This window comes from Coffea arabica, chromosome 6e (assembly GCF_036785885.1).
Source record: "Coffea arabica cultivar ET-39 chromosome 6e, Coffea Arabica ET-39 HiFi, whole genome shotgun sequence".
Classification (NCBI taxonomy): domain Eukaryota; kingdom Viridiplantae; phylum Streptophyta; class Magnoliopsida; order Gentianales; family Rubiaceae; genus Coffea; species Coffea arabica.
The window spans coordinates 23,794,009-23,818,222 of record NC_092321.1 but is presented as its reverse complement, the minus strand read 5'-3'; positions in this window follow the sequence as shown (position 1 = coordinate 23,818,222).

Genomic DNA, 24,214 nt, shown 5'->3' with positions numbered 1-24,214 from the left:
GAAGAAAGGGAAGGCAAATGTTCGATTAACTCAAATCTAAGGTACCCTTTTAACCTAGTCTAAACTAGTTGCGAGATTTAGTCAAAATTTTCTTAATCTAACCCTTAATTTTATCACATTTGGATGTTTTCTACATGAATGCAAATTTAAAATATCGAAAGGGACAAAATATCCATTCAAGGGTTTAATTGATACCAATCGCATTACTTGTGAAAACCAAAATAATTTCTTGAAGGGGTCACGAATATGCGAATGATGAAATTTAATGAAAAGAAAAGAAAATTAAATTATATACATAGATATAAGTGATCAAAGAATAGGGATGCATTATAATGGGTACGGAAAACAAAAACTCGTGACATAATTTTCTTATACATGGATCGATGGGGTATTTAAATTAAAAAATTATAATCACCCATTTCCCATGTTTGAAGAATAATTCTCCTAACATAGACAAGCAAATGAACTAACTTAAATGAGATGCAATTCTAAATAACATGATTAACACATATAGAGGGTAGGGGGTAGAAGATAATATATAGAAAATATCATGCAAATGAGACAAATCCTAAAAAATAAAATATGCATGAAAATGTAATGAATATCACACAAAAATGAATCTAACGCATGAACAATTTAAGGGTCTAGCGTTGAACTAACCCATTTCTAAAAGTTCTTACTAGCGTTGGACTAACAAGTAAACGGACGGAGATACCATGGAAAAAAATTTTCAACACCGGTATCATCAAAGATTAAAACTGTGAAGATAGTTTCTGATTCTGGAATAAACACAAGGATTTCATTATGCTGCAGTTGGTGCTCAAGAATGAAAGTTCTCCAATTTCGCTGAAGGCGTTTATGCTTGACACCAATCTGAGTGCTTCTATATCCAGTTTTGATAAGCAACGTGGGAGTTCTTTTGCCATTTATGAAATGATCAACAAAGCGTGGAATTTGCTGATAGTAATAGATTAAAATTAGAATGTATGTAGAATGAGAAGGAGGTTTCTTACAAATAGATTAAAAAAACGAAGGTAAGGACGAATTAGTTCACCAAGTTGTTTGGAGTTGCTGAATGAAAAATTTGGTAAAAGCACACAGAATTGGATAAATTCTGACAGAGATCTGGTTGCATTGAGGAAGCTACATGCTGCTGCCTAGTGCCTGAATAGTTATTAGCAATAATTACGAAGTATGTATTGAATTAGAAGTAATATATTGTATATATCAGAATATATGATAGGAAGAATGGTGCTGGAACCTTGCAAAGTAAAATAGCTTGTCTGCAAAAGATTTGGCAAGGGAGCTGTCCAACACATGTAAACCTGTGTTTGTAGTTCAGAAAAATGAATAACATCAAATATTAGACTTCCAGCATAGTGAAGTAATAGCATATCATGTCTTTTAACGGTATTGTGTTCGCAGAAATCATCCCAACCTTCTCCAAATGAATGGTCAATGACCATTATAGGCCATTGTTGCAGTCCAATTCTGAGAAAAATTCTGCTGGATTGGTGCTGAGCAAGTAATAATTCAAATTAAAAAGGTAATATCTGGAGAACATGAAGAATATAGATAATGTTGATAAAGTCTTTGTCGTAAACATTTGAATTAGATCATTTAGATGTGCATAAAGAAAGGTTGAACCTGTCCTCTATGGATGCACTTGAGAAGAAAACAACAAGCTGTTAAATTGTCATATGTGAGATGAAGATTTGGTGCTGTTGTAGAGCTTGTTTCCGACATTGAACTAATAGAAGAAAGGTTCAAGAAGCTCAGAAAAAGAAGGCATCAATTCAAGGAAGTATGTGAGTGCAAGGCAACTTCATCTTGTTAAGATTTAGAAGCACAGATAAACAGCTTTGCTGTTGCAGTCCTTTAAGCAGACACGCGTTTTGTGCAATTGTATGGTAGTTAGTTTTAGCTGATGATCTTGTAAACAGGAAAGTGTGTATATATATATGCAGACACATGCACGCTTACACACACATACATACATATATATGTATATGTATGTGTATGCATATGTGTAGTTGCGTGTGAGTGCAAAGAATGGATGAATGCAAAAAAAGGTTTATTTTTTCTATTGCTTCTAATGTTGATTGCAGAATTGTTTTGTACCATAAGTGAAGAAATTTATTGGTTGCAGCAGAGGATGGTAAAGAATGGTTAATAGCAAAGACCATTCAATGTTAATTATTAGGTGTGAGGTGTCATCTGACCACAATATAAAGTCAATATCTACTGTGTACTTGCAATGTTTATATTGGCTGAAGGTGAATTTATAAATAACCATGCGTTTGTCATGTCTGTCATATATGCAGTCAAGGAATCAGTCTATACAGAAGCAACATGAGCTGAATTTATAATCTTTATGTACCAAAGAAGGTGGTACGTGTAATAAATAAAGAAGTGTACATACATAGCTAGAGGTTTAAAGAATTGATGGCAATATTTGCATAAAAAAAGATGAAAAGAAACAAAAAAACACTCCAAATTATATAAATTTTAAAGCTGACACGATGCACAAAGTAAGTTTCTTGCCAGAAATCCAAAGATTTCTGCAAAAATCTCTGTGATATCCAAGATGGAAGATTGCAGTTCATCTTTGGAGGGCTGGCAGGAACACTGATACAAAAATCATCATCAATGTTAAATGATCATGCAAAAGCTGTTTAACAGATGGCCACACACAGAAGCCAAGGGCTTACAAATATAGCAGTAGCACATTCAAAAGTAACAAACAATCTGCTCTTTGCATATAGAAGTGTAGATGAAAAAGGCAAAAAATATCCAAATTCCAGTGGTCCAAAAAGGAATAAAGGTGATTCATCCCAATTTTGTCCTTTTGTTGGAATTCTCAGTAGTAGTCTGAAAGTCATCACTGTCAGCAGTTTCTGCTTCATCAAACTTATCAGTGAGGCGGAGGCGAGCTTTTGAACCAGAGCTACTTTATCCTACGAGGACAAAGGTTAGTTGAATACGCTGGTAAGATATGAAATTATTTGTTAAAATTTTAACTATGTCAACCAACCTGGCGTCAGCAGCTGAGCAGTCTCAGTTTTGTGTTCAGCTGAGATAGGTAAAGTATTTGGTTGTTCTGTTAATTGAGCAGAATCAATCTCTTGTTCAAGTTCAGAATAATGTAAAACCGCATAACGTTGCTTGGCATATGCTAACTGAGTGTGGACTGGTTTAATATGAATCAGAAATGTCTTTGTTTTCAAGCTGTTGTGAACAAACTCAAGCAGAAGTTCGTGATTCCACAGGAAACACAAAAAGGAATGAGAATTGAGAGTAGAATGCTGCTTTCATTAACAATTACAGGAAGCTAAAATAACCTGGTTAAAATGATTCATTGCTTCAAGGGCGGTGAATGTGAGAAACTTCTCTGCAGGTCTCCAAAGACGGAGGCTGGTATAACTCCACTATCATCACTTAAATCAATGTCGAACCGACATCTGAAAAGTAAACATATAGTGTATTAGTTAATAGACTGAAGTATGGTGAAATCATGTGCAATTTACAAGTAAATTTAATGCTGATGATTTAATAATATAGCACCTGGGCACAACAGGGCTCTTCTCTTTGCATAAATTGCAGGTAAACTCAATCCCGTAGTCTGCTGCAGTAGCACGGTTACATTTTTCACAGCTCATATACCAATATTTCTGGAAAATGTGTTCAAAAAAGATTTTTGCCTTGACCAGTGTAGTCTAAAAGGTAACCAGATATAAGATCAGAAGCTAAATATGCATGAGCAATTTTAAGAAAAGTGGATAAATAGCAAAAGAGTCTTAGCACCTTCTGTGACAGAGAAACATTACAAATTAAAGTAGTTTTCTGGTCTGCTTTCAAAAAGAGTTCAGGATTGTATTTAATGTAAGTCTTTGTTTCAATGAGGCTCGCAATCAATTTAGTATTTCTCATTGCCCTACACAAAGAATGATGAAATGAGAAAACAAGGAAAAAGAAATGAGAATAGCTTATATTGTGTGTTTATGAAAGAAGCGAAGGAAAAGGCATTGAACCAATTCTTCAGTTCTCTTGCTTCCTGTATGGGTGGGTCAACAAGAAGTGCAGAATCAATCCAGGTAGAGAGTAAAACTCCTACAGAATGAACAACAGTGAAAGATTTCAGGCACCATTGGCAAGTTTTATAAATAAATAAATAAGGGTTATTAAACAGAAGGGCAGTATTTTAACGAACCGTTATAGTTGTTAACTTTTAATCTTCGTCCGATAACAACAGGATAGGTTTGAATGTTATTCAATAAAATCTGTCCTTCATTGTTCAAAAAGTCATCCCACAAAGATAGCATCACTGTTGGAGACCTAATATTGATATTGACATATAAGGTAGCATTCGAAGAAACAAAGATCATGACAAAAAATAACAAGAAAGCAGTGGCAGGATTATAAAAAGATGATGCCTACTCTTCATTAAGGAGGACAAATTTCTGAACATTTGACTGTTTGGAGTTCCTAGTTATCGTTTTCTTCTCCAATGAACTGATAACAACTCCCAGAACGTCTATGAAGACAGCAAAGGTAGCTCGAAAAAGCAATAATCAGTTTGATGAGCCCAGACTTGTAAGTCGAAGGTAGTTAAAACTCATCCACAGACTTGCTTCTGTCATCCATGTATTGAGCTAAATCTGCAAACTTTGTGAAGTCAAATTTAACAGGCATAATATTTTCTTCCCTACTAACTTCTTCAATAATAGTCCTAGTAGTGATCACCCATTGCATAGTCAATTCAGATGTCTGAAATTTTGATGGAATACTTCTGACATCAGTATTTGAGATCCTGTACTTTCTATAAACTTGAAGAATAGGACTCATCTTAGGAATGTCAGCATTGAAAATGATGCCTTCTACTTTGGAACCCTGTTAAGAAGATCAATTGAAACAGTTTGTTAAATCGAGTGTAAAATTGAAGAATTGGTATGCTTGGAAAAAGCGTTCTAAAACACAACCTCCGAGTCATAGAAGATCAATTTTTGTTTCTTGGTCGGTGTTCCCATTGAATTAGTAACTTGTTGCTTTTCTTGAACAGTTACAAGACAACACCAATTTTTCATATCAGGAGCGATATTTCTGATTGATAACATGTTAGCCATCCTACAAAAAAAAGAAGGCAAAAGATTTATAATCTGGAAAGTGGTCTATGGATGAAGTTTCATTAATAAGTACAGTAAGGGATGGGGTTATCCAGATATACTTGAATGTAAGAGACATATACAGTTAATTGAACTCAAATACTTCATTGAATACAACATTTCTAGTTTTGCAGTCTATTTTTGTACCATCAAAGGTCCCTGGAACAATGAGAATCTTGAGTGCAGATGAAGTTCTGGCTTTGGACAGAGCTATATGGAGCTGTCCAGGAGAAAAGACAGGTTCACATAAATAAATGCCAACATAGTCGAGAGTTTGTCTTTGAGACTTGTTGATGGTCAATGCAAAGCAAAGGCAGACTGGAAACTACGTTCTTATGAATGCAATGCCATTCTTTTCATTATCAGGAGTCTGTAGAGGCATCTTTGGAATAATGATTCTTTTTCCTTGATGCTGGCCGAAAATAATTTCAGTAGAAATAGTGTGATGGCCAAGTTCTTTACATATGAGTCTAGTACCATTACAGAGGCCTTCTAGAGGGTTAAGATTCCTCATCAATATAATTGGATAGTTTTCTTTCAGCATTAACTTGTGAGGAGGAAGTCCTTTTGGATTTTGAGAATTAAGAAAATTCTCATAATCATTTTGGTGCCGCTGATCAATAGTTTTATCTGTGCTAGTGTAACTATAAAGCTTTCCAGGAAATCTCCTAATCAGTATATCATTTAGCTCATCAACTGAACTGTTTTTAGGAGCAAGAATACACCTATTGATCTTACTATAAGGACCCCGAGAATAGAGAGTTAAATCTGAAAAAACACAACTTATTAACCTGTTAATAGAAGAACTAAGTTAGAAATTATATAGGTAAAAAAGTAGACAGATATGGCAGCGTAATAGTGAATTATCTAACCTATTTAGAGACTCCTCTTTATTGTAATAAGGAATGACTAAATCTCCGGACAGAGTTATCTCCTCATTCAGGTCAACAAGTTCCTTTCCCTCGCCCACTCTTTACAAGAATTCTGAAAACTGAGGATCTAATATAGTTCGCATGTTTTCTGTCAGTTTTCGTTTATGAAGCCGAGGCCATAGTGGAGAATTAAGAAGGCATGACTGCAAAAGGACTTCTTTGGTTGACTGCTCAATTACAGGCAGTGTTAGTCGAAAATCCCCACCAAAGACGACAACTTTGCCTCCAAAAGGCAGGTTAGATTCCATAATATCTCTAAGTAAATCATCAAATGTTTCAACAGTTTCTCGTCTGGCCATTGAAGTCTCATCCCACAGGATCAATTTGGATTCAGAGACCAACTTTGCAACGCTACCTTGCTTGCTAAGTTGGCAAGTTTTGCTCTTTGAAAAATCAAGGGATATTTTAAATCTTGAATGTACAATTCTTCCTCCAAGTAGGATAGATGCTGCAATTCCAGATGTTGCTACTGCAATGGCGATATGACCTTGTGATCTCAAAGTAGCGAGGAGCGACCAGTACAAAAATTTTTGACCGGTACCCCCCAGGCCATCAATAAAGAAAGAATGGCTAAGTGAAGAGAAACATGCTTGCAGGATTAAATCTTAAGCACATTTCTGCTAAGAATTTACTTTGGAAGATAGCAATATATCCTTTGGCGGTACGCTGATGTTTCTCTCATACTCAACCTCCTTCGTCAGATACGTGCTATATGCATTCATGAGATCACGTGGCACCAATTGGTAGTCAGTAATATTTTTACCCATCTGCTCAAGTAATTTGTTAATATCAGTCAGAACTGACTCTCCTAATTTCATTAGGAGAGCATAGATGATATTGCTGATGTTTTTCATAATCCCTAGAGAAATTTGGTTCACACTTTTCCCATAACATTTTGGGATTAGTTGGAGAACAATATACCAGTAGAGTGGCAAATAAAAGCCTGTGTGAAGACGATATCTGAAATGCAACAGCTTCTTCAAGTGTCTCTTCTATATATGAATAAGATTGTAACAGACCAAGTGCAAAAGCAGCATCTCTGAACGAATTCATTTTTTCGTTGTTGACAGTTAAGAGATCATCAAATGATGTCGGTCCAGGAACATGAGTTAAGAGAAGGCGTACATAATATCGCTCTCCCTTTGTTGGACTAACACTGACAAGTCTACCTATCACTTTTCGATGTTTTCCTTCTGTCCAGTGTTTATACTTAGCAGTCCAAACGAAATGTTGAGGAAAATATCTATAGAAACATTTAAGATTTTCAGCTACTGCATTCGTTGCATTCATTTTGAAAAACTCAGTTAACATGGGTTTTGAAAAATCAACTTTGGCTAATAATAGCAAGAGATCTGAGTTTTTATCAAAGGAAACAAACTACTGATTTGGAAGGTGAACCTAGAGTGTATAAACAAACGGAGTCATCTCATTTAGACGGAATTCATAAATGCGCCAAAAAGCTTCAGGAGGCGAAATATATCTACCCTTCTGAAACTCATTAATTTTATCAATATCAGGAGAACTGCCATCGGTTACAACCTTAAAGGAGACTAGTCATGGCCTTTAAATACATACTTGTACAAGTATTTCACCAGCTTTATAGTAGAATAGATCTCGACGTTTATGTGGCAATCAAACAAAGCAAGGAGGTATGGGTTGTAAGGCACAACCTACCTGTGATCGAGAGTAAACCTTCGGACCTTTATTTTTCTGCCATCATCCCTTCTTCTATAATGTGGGTAACCATTCTCAGCATGAGTTGTATGCAGACAAAAATCATTGGGATAATGACTTTTACAGGCACTGTCTTTCATACAAGGACAAGTTTTATCCATATCTCCGCAAGGGCCGTGGATCATATGCTTGACAACAAGATTGTATAAGTGAGAGTAGCAAGCACGATCAGGTAATTTCGCACACACTACCTTATCATATGATTCTGGATTAAGCAACTTGGACTGAGGTTTTAAGATCAGGAGTAAATGAGCATGGGAAAATCCACGCTTTTGAAACTCAATAACATAGACACATGCTGCGACCTCACCAAAAATTTGCTTATTCAAAATTTCAGATTTAAGCATCTCAAATTTAGCTCTAAAAACTCTGGCTAGAAGATTTGGTCTATCCTACGGCTTCTCATGATACGTTAGATTGTCCTGAATTTTTTTCCATGCTGGATTGCAGGTCATGGTAAGAAAAATATCAGGTTTACCATATTTCTGAACGAGCGCCATTGCATAAAGATATCGCCATCTCATGTCTCTCGGACCACCTATAAAAGAGGATGGGAGCACTATCTTACGACCAACTTTAGACCCTTCAGACTGGCCTATAGAAACACCGTCCAACACTCCTTGAAGGATCTTCGATTTTATTACATTTTGTTGATGCCTATGGAAGTCGCCTTGAAGTTTCTATCTTCAAATAAGAATCAACAGAAAATTGCTGCAGAAGCCTAAGGCAGTGCAATAGCATCGATTCATCATCATCTCTTATTTGAAATTTGTAACAATAATACTCTCTAGCTGATACCGTGTCTACCTCACTCTTCCCTCGATCAACAGCTATATAAGACACAAATATTATTCGATCGATGAAGAAGATGTTATAAGTTTAATATTGAATAGTGTAGAAGCAGTAAGTGATTTACTTGCCTCTGCATTCTAAGTCCATTAAGTGCAAAAGGTCATTAACAAAAAAAGGATCAATGTGAGAATCATCCTTACAGGAGTCCTCATTTCTTTTCCTCTTATATAGTCTTTTAATACCATTGTGCCATCCATATTCACCTCGAGGAAAAAGAATATGATACTGTAGAGGGTCATAACAGCCATAGTAATGATTAATCCTATGGCTGGTATGTGAGTGAGTATAAACCTGAATATGAACACTCCTGTCTTCTGATTCATTTTCATCTTCAATCCATATGGTAGCAACTTGCAAGGCAGATGATAGGTTATAGACACGCTGGTCTAAACCAGGGTAATAATTAAGTATGATTTTATAGCTATCAAGGTTTGGTATATCCCTAAGGCTTTTAAAGAATTTGGTGTAAGGATTGTTCAAAAGGATGTGCATAAGCAATTTTAATGTGCTTTCGCGCAACTTTTCACAGTTTCCAGTTCTTTTTGCTAATTCCTCATCAGTGTCAAACAAGTAGAACTAAATTTCAGATGGTTTATCACCTGGCTGCGTCAAACCATTGAGGAAGTGATAGACTTGGCCTTGAACACGGAAGGTATAAACACCTTTCATATTTTTGGTCAATTCTGGGTCATATCTTGCAGCAAGGAACGTAAATCCTAAGTTATTATTATAGGTTCAAACATTATTTCTAAAGTGAGCGCTTTCTTCATCATTTCCAATAAACAAACGCTTAAGATCATAAGGCATCGGCGGAATCACTATAGAGATCTCTCCGCCAGAGCAACAAAAGCTAGGAGGTTCCAAATAGAACCTCTTAGCTCTACAATGTTCACAATTAGGAGCATCTAGTAGGGTAATGGTTTCATGAGGGATCTTATCAAGCTGAAAAAGACCTTGTTGACGACCTCTACAGGGCCTCGCTACATTTAATTCCAAACTATAGCTGAGAAGTGCACTAAGTCGCACCTCTATTAATCTAATTAATAACATAATCTGGAAAGCTATAGAAAGTGAAAGAGAAATAAAAAGCCAACTCGAAGTTTGCTTCCTGACACGTTCATGAGAATCATGATTTTGACCAGAAGGCTGATCTTTAGATAGGAGAACTGAAGAACTACGACGGTGCCTTTTTTTTCCCTTGAAGACCACTTTTTTTAGCAGACTTGTTAGACTCTCTATGTTGAACAGAAGAGATTTCTGCAACTATATAAAGAAACGATTTGAATAAAAAAGTTCAGGGGCATTTGACTGTGTACAGTCAATAGAGCGAGAAAAGTATGAAAGTTCTAGCCAAATAGAACCAAAAAATATATTTTTTTGTAGAGGATTTAAGTGGACAGGGCAGCCAAAAAAGTATCAACAATCACATGAAAAAAGGCAAAGGAATAAATACCTTGAGAAGTAGATGCTGGTGTAGAAGATTGTTTCTTAGAGATAGATGTTTCTTTTTGCAGATATAATTCTCTATGGATATCATTCAAGACAAGTTGATTTTTTCCGAAGTCCATGTAAGGATCAGGAAAAGGAGAGAACTTAACGATATTTTCAAAAAGTTCATTATCAGGTAAAACTTGTTTGTCAGTGCAAAAGTGTTGCATGGTTCCATCAGACAGAAGAGGAAAGCTGCTTGTTTGGTCAGGCAACATAAGAGGTTCAGAGCAAGCAGTTTTTGTTCCAGAACTTTGGCACTCATGAAGAGGAGAATATAGCTTTTTAGAATTCATGGAAAAATCAGTAAAAGGACAATATTCAATCACATATTCAAAAAGATTGTTCATAGGTAAGATCTTTTTATCTCAGTAAGGAGCTTCCAAAGAATTTGTTAGTTTATCAATCATTGTTACAGAGGCAGAGCTCCTATTCTTTTTGTTAAATAGATGAAGATTAGACGGAGCTGTAAAGAACAGGAGCCTAAGCTTTTCCTTTTTTCATGGAGGGATGTAGGTTGATAGCTCCTAAGATTAGCCGTATCAATGAGTAGATGTTCTGCAGGTCTCAAAATAAGGTTTACTTACTTGCACAGAACAACAATATGGAAGGTTCAATCCGTGGAGAAGAGAGTAAAGATGTTTTCAAAAGTAAGAACTGGACATGAAGAAAAAGGCTAGGAATGGGTAACACTGATAGTACCTCCTAGTACACCTGTTGCTGGTGCAGAATGCACTTCCCTAGAAGAGGAAGTAGAATGACTATGAAGATTAAAGGAAGCAGACTCATGAGATGACATGTATTGTAACACTTCAGCAATAACACTGACGTTATCTTGGCCGTTCTTAAAACCCCCACTTTCTAGCATTTGGCCATGCATAAAAAGTTGCTTTCCACTATCACACGGGACAGTGAGTGTTTCAGGGAAAGAAACATCTGTTTCTACATAACCAAGTGGAACCTTACGAATACACAAGAGAAAATGCTTTTCTTTTTTCTTGGCGGCCCTATCTTCTCTTCGACGGCGCAGAAGCTCATTTTTTTCTATGCCCGGCATTTCTGCATACCTTTTGCGGTGAGTAGAACTTCTACCCATTCACTTTAATTGTTTAAAGTGTACAATGTCAAAGGACTACATAAAAAAGGCAAAATTTTACCAATTAACAAAAAAAAGGAACAGGTTTGCAAAATACTAACCTAAAATTAATAAGCAAGCAATGAGCAGGAAGGTAAGAAATTTAACAGCTAACAAATAAGCAGTAAGCAAATGAAATAGATGCATAAAATAAGTAACAAAAGCTATTTCAGTATGCAATGCAAGGCTGCTTGTAATTTTTATCCTTCAGGTGTAATTGCACAGGAACAGGAGCAGAATAACTCCTTGTATATGGAGCAAACAAGAAACGGCAAGAAGTAAATAAGATTCGACAATTCAAAAGTCAAAGAAGTAAGACTTAAACAAGATGCAACCAACGAGATAGCAGAAAATATAAGTAAAAGAGACGAAATCTAAATGGTAAAATATAAAAGAAATGTGGAAGAGAGGAGAACCAGAAACACTAATCTGTTTGGTTGTAGAAAATCCACATGGTAGAATCAAAGAAGAGTAGGCGGTACCACAATAAAATCGATCATACAAAAGCTAATAGGGAAAAGAAAGAGAAAAAGGAAAAAATAAACCCGTGTTAATAGGTTGAAAAGCAATGAAAAAATTAAAGGGACTAAACTGGTGCATGAGAAAAGAAAGAAACTGATAAAGAAGAGAAATAACAAGGTAATAAGCTAATTAATTTTTTAAAAAAACTCAACACATGCAGAAAGACTAAGTAAAATGATCTTGAAGGAAGACACTCAATAGCAACACAGCAGCAATAGCAACTCTGCACGCTGAAACCAATTCGGAAAATTAGCAACGAAAAAAATCTAAAAGAAGCAAGAGCAAGAGAAGAAGCAAGCTGATTACTAACCTTTTTTCTGTCCAGCGAAAAAGCAGCAGAAAGGGATTAGAAGAAACAATGCAATAGCTGTACATTTACCACCGATCATGATGGTAAGCCGCCGAATTTCTGCTAAGCCAAATCAGGCAATGTTAGCAACCATTGTACAAAGGAAAAACACAGGATTATCCTTGAACAAAGCAAGGCTAAAAGGTGATGTTTGGCAGGACTTCACAGTGATGGCTACTCCATTTTTACAAACATGACCATGATAAAGAAACCAAAAAAGAGAGACCACATTGAGAGAGAGAGAGCAAATTAAAAGATAAAGGCTGGGTAATATAGTAAAATAGAGCTCCCAACTTTCGCATCAAATACAACAACTCCCCACCAAATGAAAGTAATCGGAAGTGATGGCTGAGGATGCATTTGATTAAAATGCACAGAAAGTGGATTTTAAAATCGAAGCAAGTAATGGATAAGCCCAACTTTCCAGGTAAAGACACAAAAGAAGATAATCTTCTTAGAAAAAATGATATTAATAGAGAGGCATTGTTTTGAATGGTTAAAAACGCAAGCCAACTAATTAATTAATTATTAACAAATAAAAATAATGAGAAAAAAACCAACAATTAAACATAATTTTGTTGGACAATAGCAAAAATGGAATGAGCAATTAATTAACCACTGCCAATTAATTGCGAGAAATTGATAGGTAAACATAAGTGTTAGGACAAAAAAAAAAGAACTTTTTTGTTAACCCAATATATTGGTACTAACCAGCCAATAACTAATTGTTAACAATCAATTGTAAAAAGAGAAACCACATTGAGAGAAAGAGCAAATTAAAAGACAAAGGCTGGGTAATATAGTAAAACAGAGGTCCCAACTTTCACATCAAATACAACAACTCCCCACCAAACGAAAGTAGTCAGAAGTGGTGGCTGAGGATACATTTGATTAAAATGCACAGAAAGTACATTTTAAAATCAAAGTAAGTAATGGGTAAGCGCAATTTCCAGGCAAAGATACGAAAGAAGATAATTTTCTTAGCAAAGATGATATTAATAGAGATGCATTTTCTTGAATAGTTAAAATCGTAGGCCAACTAATTAATTAATTATTAACAAATAAAAATGATAAGAAAAAACCAACAATTAAACATAATTTGTTGGACAATAGTAAAAAATTGAACGAGCAATTAATTAACTGCTAACAATTAATTGCAAAAAATTGATAGGTAAACATAAGTGTTAGGACAAAAAAAAGGGAACCTTTTTGTTAACCCAACATAATAGTACTAATCAGTCAATAACTAATTCTTAACAATCAATTGTAAAAATTTGACAAGCAAACATAAGTTACAGGGGGAAAAAAAAGCAAAAGGAGAAAATTTGTTGGTTAATTTAAGCCGATGGTACTAATCAGGTACTAATAAGAATTAGCCGCAAAAAATCGACAACAAACCGTGCTTTCGTGGACAACATAAAAAGGGCAAAATTGGTTGACATTGATTAGTTTTTACCAACTAATTGCAAGGTATTGGCAATGAGATGCAATTCGTTGGAGATAAAAAAGAAGCTCAATTTTTGTCAATGCGATCCGCTGGGCAAAAAAAAAAAAGGCCAAATTTTAGCACAATCCTACGTGCATTTAGAGGAGGATTTGTCAGCCAATAAAAAAGTGAAATTATTAATTAACCAATGAAGCATTGGCCAACGTGGCGGACGCTTTGGCTAACGTCGGGGTTACGGACACCCAGGACTCGCTTCGAGTTTATGACAATCATCAGGCAATTCCTACGTTAGCAAGAGGGGAACTCCGGCTTGACAAATGGGGAGTACCAGGGTTAGGAGGGTAAAAAGAAGCATGCGCGAACATTCTTTGTAAAATGCTCCGAAAAATATGGTCCCTTGTCCTTTGTTTTGATTTTCTTATCAATAAAAATATAATTTAACAAAAAAAATTAATGAAGCATTAATGGCAAAACAGGGCATTTTTTCGATAATATCTATAAAAAAATTGATAATTAAAATTTTTTTGGGAAGAAAAAAAAGGCTTTTTTTTCTTCTAAAAATTGCAAGGAATCGCTAATTAAACACGATCCATTGGATGACAAAAAAAAGGCATTATTAAGTAGCTATTAACAATTAATTGCAAAGTATTGGTAAATAGATTCAATTTGGTGGAAGAGAAAAAAAGGCCATTTTTTGTTAATATCATCCGTTGGAGAAAAAAAAAAGCGCCAAATAACCAACAAACCATTAACCGCAAAAAAAAGAGGGCATTTTTTCGATAACAATCTAAAAAAAAAAGTGATAATTAAACTTAACACTGCATTAACATCTGACCAATCAAAATCAAAACAATTCAATTGAGCATAGTAAAAAAAAAATCAGTTGGGGAAGGAAAAGAAAATTGCTTTGGGGAAGAAAAAAAGAAGGCCAAATTTCATCACAATTGACCAATCAAAACTCACCACATAACCATTTTCATGTGCAATTGGGAGGACAACCACCAATTGACAAATCAGGAGACAACAATTCATCAAATTGGAATCAATTGGAGGACTACCACCAATCAGCCAATGGGAGAGCGTCACATCAGCAAGCAATTCAATTGGAGGCAATTGCATTCACACATAGATTATATATGTTAATAAGGAAGACTTGCGGCTAGTTTGGGAGTTTAGTATAGAAAAAAAAATGAGAAAATGTGAGTAGAGAAACAAAAGAAGAGAAAAGAAGGGAAGATTATGTTGTTTAGAAATTTTGGAAGCAAAATATCATTAATGTTGGCATTCTCTGGTTACAATTACCCATGGGGATGATGCATTCTTTTACCAGATGTGCCTTGACAAGTTTGATGGCATTCTTCGGTTAATCAGTGATATGTAAAAATCAGTCCACTCAAAAAAATTTAACAAAATAAACCATGTCACCCCGCCGGGGGGGGGGAAGAATCATCAGAATTAAACATCTAACTAATTTAATCTAACAAAAAAATATTTTAATCAAACTAATTGAACATCAAACTGAAAAAATAAGAGAAGAAAGGGATAAGTTCATCCAACTAATTTAATCATCAGAATTGAACATCTTGGCTAGGAGTTAAATATTTTTCCTTTGACTTGGATATAGAAATGAAACAAGAAAACTTTTCTTTTTGTAGAAAAGATAATGTACAAGGAAAAAAGAAATACTAATTGCTTATGATGACCATGAGAGACCATGAGAATTTACTCTATGTTCTTGGTGATTACCTTCATTCTTGGTCACCTGCAGGAGAAGTAAAAAATGCACAGATCAGGTATATGTGTAAGAGTAATGTATCATTGGGCATATAAATAAAAAAAACCATGCACAGCAAAAAAGAACATCTTGCCGTCTCTTATGAGTAAGAGTATTGTATTATTGGGCACATAAGATCTCACTGGTAAGTTCTTAGCATAATTGATTTGGTATACAAGATCAATTTATACCAAAGAGCATATAACAGTCTAGCTTTAAATCTGTATTTAATTGTTGGGATAACATTGATCTCTCAGTCATCGTCTGATCTTTAGGTTAACCTATCTGGCAATAACAGGATCACTCTTCAAGTTATTTTTTTGAAAGTCTTTTGAAAGTCTTTAAAAAAATTATGTCTTGCTGTCAAAATTAACTTTCTACATGTTTCATAATGTGTAGAAGATATTTTTTGATATTTTCAAGTCAGTCAATCATTTTCTAAACAATTAAAAATAGGTTTTATTTTTTTGAAAAGAATTTGATTGATTTCTTTCAAAATTAATTCCTCACTTTTTGGAGTGATATCCATATTTGACATGAAATCTTTTTATAGGGATTTATTTATTGATTTTAAATTCAAATTGATGCCTTAAAGCATTCATTGTGCTCGGATTCATTCTTTAACTTCACATAATATCTGTTTTCAATTAATCAACCACAAAATCCATATTTCTCACAATCTTCATTTTTTTCTAATAGAAAAAATCATTTCATTGAATAAATCAACACTAATGGTAGAAAATACATCAAATAAATGTGATACAGATATATATAGATCAGAAATCAATAGATACAATAGATTTAAGAAATCAATACAAATAGAGATAACATTGATGTTCCTCCATATCTTCCAATTGGATAAATCATTATAACCCAATATATTTGTGTAGACACCAAAATTTTAGCATTTTTATTTCATTTTATTCCTACTTTTGTTCATTTTAGTTAAATTTTATTTTATTTTGATTTATTTGTTTCATTTTCTATTTCTTGAGAAAAATCATTTTAAAAATCAGAAAAAGAAAAGGAAAGAAAAAAATAAAACAAAAACAGAAAACAAAAGAAAACAAAAATCAAAATCTGTTTTGAAAAAAAAAGGAAGGAAAACGCACGCGCGCTGGATTCCTCCTCTTCTTCGTACAAAGAAGAGGAGCAATAGTACAAAATTTGCAGCAGCATCTTTCGGCCATTTTCCATTCATTTTTCTTGAAATTTTTCCTCCATTCAAGCCCTCAGTACAATGGGACACCTCATCACTGGATTTTTATCAAGAAAAACAGTTGTAAAAATGGATCAATGGCCCCAAAAATTTCTAGCAAAGTCAGCTTTCATAACAACCCTTGAGATGAGGGTTTGGAGGTTGGATTTCCTTATAAATATCATCAAAACGTAGCAAAAGAAAGAGAGGAGAACAAGAGGAAAAAGGGGGAGGCGCGGGAGAAAGAAAAACAACAAGAAAAGAGAGAAAAACATGTAGTATAAATGGCCAGAACAATGCTAACACTTGAACACTTGAGTCGTGCTTGAAAGCACTGTCCTAAGAAACTATTTCAGGGTATTGAAACGTTTCCCTAGGATTAAACAAGTCTTCCTGTATTTTGTGAGAGGGACGTAGAACCAGCAAATTTAGTTTCAAAACCAGCAGGAATATAAGAATATTAAGAAGAGCAGATAGAGAAGAGGGAGGAGAGAGTTTTCAAAGTGTAGTCTTCGTTCAATCGGTGTGTAAAGAGCCTGACAAATGGCTCTATTTATAGATTGTGCTTTGAAGAATGAAATCTGATTTCCAGTAGAAGATTTGCATGCTTCCCGAGTTGTTTGCAACATGATAAGATCTTATTATCTAGGCTTATCCTCTATTGTGAAAACCAAAATGTTTGAAATAGTCAAAGCATGTGAACAAATCCTTTGAAACACATCAACTAGCCTTCTGAACTTGCTTTTTAGGCCTTATCAAAATCTTATCTTTGAAAATTTCTCCCTAAAAATAGGAACAAATGTTTGGAAAACTTTATCAGATAAACTCTTATCACAACAAACATAATAAAATCTTTTGAAATATCTATCATTCACGACAATCTCCCACTTATTTCAAAAGATTTTGGACAAAAGAGTATAAACATCTGTTGGATTTGTCTGAACTCAATGTAATCAGTTTGGTGTCTTTTGGACTATGAACCAAACTTAAATTGATAAAATATGTCTTACAGAATTATTGGTGAAAAATATCTTTCTATGAACCAATAATTCTTGTTGTATGACAGAGATCTTATCAATCACATTAAAACCCATAATTTTGCTGTTCAATGCAGTTTCGCGCATTTAGGCCGTGCGCCTGCCTAGTTGTTCATGAGCGCTCTAAAGATTCGATAAAAAAAATTTTTATAAGAGCGGCTCCACTCCACTCACATATAGGTGAATTTATCAAGTGTATACTGCCCTAAATACACCTCCCTAAAGGGATATAAATTCATTAAGAGTATTTAAACTCAACCTCACAATTACTAGCAGTCAAATCACTTATTTTAAAAGGGACTTAAATTTCAAGTGCTTTATAGTCAATATCAACTTGTTATTACCCATATGAACCTATTTCATGGGATCACCAATCATATAGGTTGGGTTACCATCTCTATTGACAACCGTTGGCCCAAGTCCCATCTCCCTTGTAGTTTGAAGAATTAATTTTCTTCCTACAGGTTTAGTCAGAGAATCGGCCAAATTCAACTCTGATTTCACAAAATTAATGGAAATAATTCCATCTCTAAGCAGCTGCTTTACGACATCATGTCTCAATCTCATGTGTCGACTTTTACAATTATAAGATTTATTTTTTGCAACAGCAATAGTCGCTTGACAGTCACAATGTGTAGACATAGGAGGCAACAGATCCTTAATATGAGGAATATTGGCTAAGAAATTTCTTAACCAATCTGCCTCAGAACCAGTCAACTCCAGAGTTATGAATTTCGATTCCATAGTTGACCGAGCAATGATTGTCTGTCTGACTGACTTCCATACTACTGTACCATCACCAAGGGTGAACACATAACCACTAGTGGATTTTGTATCATTTGAATTAGAGATCCAATTAGCACCACTGTAACCCTCTAATACAGTGGAAAATCCACTATACAAGATACCAAAATTCATGGTACCTCTCAAATATTTTATTAGTTTGACTAATGCAAACCAATGCTCACGATTGGGATTGTGAGTATATCTACTCAATCTACATACAGCATAAGCTATATCTGGTCTAGTGAAATTCATCAGATGCATCAGACTCTCGATAATCTGAGCATATTTAGATTGAGCAATTGGGTCACAATTATTTTTCTTTAACTGAGTGTTAGCGTCATAAGGAGTACTCACAGGTGTCACATCATAATTTTCAAACTTCCTAAGAAGTCTCTCTGTATAATGTTCTTGTGACAACATTAGACTATCATCTCTCCTTATGATTTTAACATCCAATATCATTTTGACTTCACCCATATCTTTCATATCAAAATTAGAAGACAAAAAATATTTAGTACTATTTACAATATCTAGACTAGTACCAAATATATGCATGTCATCAACATACAAACTGATTATCACATATTGATCATTTATAATTTTGACATATACACATTTATCCATTTCTACTGACGAGAATCCATCTTTTATCAACACTTGATCAAATTTCCCATGCCACTGTTTAGGAGCTTGTTTTAGGCCATAAAGAGATTTAATTAGTTTACAAACCTTATTTTCTTGTCCAGATACAATACATCCCTCAGGTTGAAACATATAAATTTCTTCTTCTAGATCACTATTTAAAAAGGTTATCTTGATATCCATTTTGATAAATGACAAGTTTATGGATAGAAGCTAAAGCAAATAAAACTCGAATAGACGCAATTCTTGTTACCGATGCAAATGTATCAAAATAGTCAATATTTTATTTTTGAGAAAATCCTTTTGCTACTAAATGAGTTTTGTACTTTTCTATAGAGCCATCAGAGTTATATTTTCTTTTAAAAATTCATTTACAACCAATAGGTTTTGCACCAGGAGGTAAGTCTACCAAAATTCAAGTTTTATTTGTCAAGATAGAATCGATTTCAGATTTAATTGCTTCTTTCCAAAATTTACAATCAGGGGAAAAAATGGCATCGGACTATGTTAAAAGATCATTATCAACAAGAAAAGTTTGAAAATTATTTCCATAAGAAAATTCTTTTCTTGGCCTTTTACTCCTTCTTAATTTTTCATTCGAAATTATTTCTCTATTTATTACAACAGGGGCATGAGAAATTTTACTAGACAGTGGAAAAATATGTTCAAAGAATTCAGCATTTTTTGTCTCAATAATTGTATTACAATCAAGTACATCACTTCTTAAAACAAGAAATCTATATGCAGCACTATGTTCAGCATATCCAATAAACATACAATCAGAAGTTTTAGAGTCTAATTTTCTTTTCTTAGGTTCAGGCAACAATACTTTAGTAAGACACCCCCATACTTTTAAATATTTCAAATTAGGTTTATAATTTTTCCATAACTCATAAGGGATTTTGCCAGTTTTCTTATGAGGTATCCTATTTTGTAAGTGACATGCAGATAAGATAGTTTCTCCCCATAAATTATCAGGAACATGAGAACTAACTAACATAGAATTCATTATTTCTTTTAGTATTCTATTTTTTCTTTCAGCTACTCCATTAGATTCGGGTGAATAAGGAGGTGTTATTTCGTGTATTATGCTTTCATGTTCACAAAATTTATCTAAGGCTAAATATTCACCTCATCTATCAGGCCTAATTCTTTTTATCTTCTTGTTAAGTTGATTTTCTACCTCAGACTTATAAAATAAATGGTATTATGAGTATCATCTTTATTTCTAAGTAAATAAAGTTTAGTATATCTAGAGTAGTCATCTATAAAAGCAACATCATATCTTTTTTCTCCTCTAGTCATAGTTTGTTTTAAATCACCTAAATCTGTGTGGATTAAATTTAATAGTTCAATTTCTCTTTGAACAGTTATACAAGTCTTCTTTGTCATTTTAGTTTCTGCACATATCTCACATTTGTCTATTTTTTCATTAATACCAGAAATTAGACCACAAGATTGCATTTTCTTTATATAACTCATATTAACATGTCCTAATCTTGCATGCCATAAAGAAATTGAATCAACAATATAAGTAGAAGAAAAAGCATTCTCATTGATCACATTGGAAATGTTAAGTACAAAAAGTCCCTGGTTACAATAGCATTTCCCTATAAACACATTACTTCTCGTCATTACAATCTTATCAGATTTGAATGACACTTTCACCCCAACTTTTCCAAGCAAAGCCACAGAAACAAGATTTGCTCGAATATTTGGAACATGCAGCACATCATTAAGGGCCAAAGTTTTTCCTGAAGTGAGTTTCAAGAACACTTTGCCCTTATCAAGAACTTTAGCAGTTCGTGAGTCTCCAAGGTAGACTACCTCTCCATCATTCTCTATTGGAGTATAGGAGGAAAACACTTCTCGATTTGCACATATGTGCCGAGTAGCTCCAGAGTCTACCACCCACTCTTTCACATTGGCTACAATGTTTATTTGTGAGATAACTGCAGCAATTATTTCATCTCCTTCGACTAAATTAGCCTTAGGAGGATTACTAGTTGCTTTGTCACCTTTATTATATCTGCACTGAGCAGCATGGTGACCTGGTTTTTCACAACCGTAGCAATTGCCTTTCTTTTTCTTAAAATTGGGATTCTTTGGTTTGTAGTTGGGATTCCAAGACTTGTTACTTTGGGACTTACTGGCGTACCTTTTGTTATTGCTTTGTACCAGATTAGCTTTAAATGCCATCTCCTTTGCTTTGGCAACTCTCAACTCCTTCCTGAGTGAATCTTCAATCAGGATGTGTTTCACGAGTTCATCAATTGTGTAATTTTCTTCCTTGTGCTTCAGGTTATTTTTGTAGTCGACCCATGACTCGGGTAGTTTTTCAATTAGCATGCCTGTAGCAAATTTCTCGGGCAGCTTGATCTCTTCATTTTTTAGCTCCTCGAGTAACATTTGGTATTCTGTAACCTGAGCTTTCATTTCTTTGTCGTCGGTCATCTGCCATTGATTGTACTTTTCCACAACAAATTTTTGTTTGGTTGCGTTTTCAGCGGTAAACTTCATTACCAACACTTCCCAAATTTGCTTGGCTTCTTTGCAGCTACAGAATACGTCAAATAACTCATTAGAAAGTGTTTGTAAAATTGTATGTCGACATACCTTATTGGCATATTGCCATGACTCTTGTATCTTGACATTTACGGTTGTAGCAGGTTGAGATTCTGTCAGTGCATAGGCCACTCCATGAATGTCGAGTAGAGAGTAGACACGTTCTTGCCACCTTTTGAAGTTTTCGTCAACAAAAACCTCAATTCTAGATACGTCAGGAAATGGTTTCGCAAAAAGTAGTACGACTGCGACTACTGCGAAGGATGGTTGTGGGGTGTTAACACTGTCGGCTGCCCTAGTTTCTTAGATTGTAGTATAAATGGCCAAAACAATGCTAAGACTTGAACACTTGAGTCGTGCTTGAAAGCACTGTCCTAAGAAACTATTTCAGGGTATTGAAACGTTTCTCCAGGATTAAACAAGTCTTCCTGTATTTTGTGAGAGGGACGTAGAACCAGCAAATTTCATTTCAAAACCAGCAGGAATATAAGAATATTAAGAAGAGCAGATAGAGAAGAGGGAGGAGAGAGTTTTCAAAGTGTTGTCTTCGTTCAATCGGTGTGTAAAGAGCCTGACAAATGGTTCTATTTATAGGCTTCATGAGATTGTGCTTTGAAGAATGAAATCTGATTTCCCGTAGAAGATTTGCATGCTTCCCGGATTGTTTGCAACATGATAAGATCTTATTATCTAGACTTATCCTCTGTTGTGAAAACCGAAATGTTTGAAATAGTCAAAGCACGTGAACAAATCCTTTGGCTGAAACACATCAACTAGCCTTCTGAACTTGCTTTTTAGGCCTTATCAAAATCTTATCTTTGAAAATTTCTCCCTAAAAATAGGAACAAACGTTTGAAAAACTTTATCAGATAAACTCTTATCATAACAAACATAATAAAATCTTTTGAAATATCTATCATTCACAACAAAACAGAGGAAAAAGAAGAAAAAAAGTGCAGATTTTTTTTTGAAGAAACTTTGATCTAGGGTTGATCATCCTGGTTCCTTCATGAGCGAAATCCGATCTCAAATTGAGTCTTTGAAGTGATCTATGACATTAGAGGAGCAACTTTTGTTCACAAAGAATTCGGAAAAAACATCTCTAACCTCTTCAAATCGTGGCCTAAAATATTAACCCCGTCAGTGCTGAAATTTTCTGCAACAAAAGTTCTTGGGTTTCGTTTCAAGAACCAATACAATTTTCTCGAAGTGTCTCCCGCCCGTTCGACTGCATAACCATTCTCAGGTAACTCTTGTTTATCTTCCTGTCATTTTAACACAATTTTGCGAAGATCTGAGTTCATCGCATGAGTTCTCTTCCTTATGCATGCTCCTGGTATTTCCTCCTTTTGTAATCTCTGTTGCTTCAAAGATTTGGTTTTTGATGGCTAAAGATTTGCTAAAAGAGTTTTAGAGATGGTTAGATGTTAGGCTTTGGTATTATAGCCATACAACTTTCCCTTCTTGGTGGTTCCGAGTCTGGTCCCATTCAAAAGTCAAAACCATTTGCTTTTTGTTGTTTTTCTTCATTCAAATCCTCTCTATTTGATATTCTAAAGCTTTGCACCATAGTTTGAGATTATGTTAATTAAATGGGTTGAGAATTTGTCGGTCTTAGATGTGGCGACCCCACTTCCCCCTAAGGCGAACCAGAGGGTTGGCGGGCCGTCTGCCCAACTCTCGCCAGGACTCACGCAAGCAAACTAACCCAAATCCTTCCAGAGATTAACCTAAGCTATTACAATAGAGGTTCTTCCAAAATAAATCGATTACTAATACCACATTAACTTTAAAGATAACAGCATCTGAAGTTAGCCAATCGACGGCTCTTAAACACTTCACGCGCTACTTACAAGGATTAAAGCCATACCACACCAATACAAACATACATACCAAATATCAGAATTAGGGATTACACTTTTCTAGCTTCAAGTGGCAATCGAAAATAAAAGATACAACGCTTAATCTGGAATTCATTACAAACCACAATCTAAATTCAAGTTGGTCAAGTACACTCATAGAAAATATAAGCAGACCAAACTCTTTCAAACTTCATAACCTGTAAGGAAAACAAATGAACGTGGGGTGAGCTAAAGCTCAGTGGTACCCCAAAACATGCAATCACATAAGGCAAGTAACGAGTATTTAAATTTCACACTTAAGAAAAGTAGATAACAACACAAGGTAGGATACAGGGGCTCTCAGGAGCCATTCGCCTCGCTTGATCAACATTCATCGTAGTTGACCCTCCGTCAACTCTCACTACTTATAGTTCATGTAGATTCTCTCATTTTTGCTCCTAACCCGTCACCGTACGTACCCCTGTCCCGGGCCCGAACACCGACTGAGGATGCAGTATACTTGAGATATACCCGTAGATGATTGGTCGAGGGGTTCACCCAACGACGTTATGGTAGTTGGATTCAGGATGTCGAGGGATTCACCCAACGACGCAACTACATTTAATTACCAGGTCAGGATAAGAGGCCCTCCCACCATTAAGGTGTGGTACATTCCCCTGCCTAGTGATTTAGTACTTGAGATAGGATAAGAGGCCCTCCCACCCTCAGGTGTGGTACATTCCCCTACTC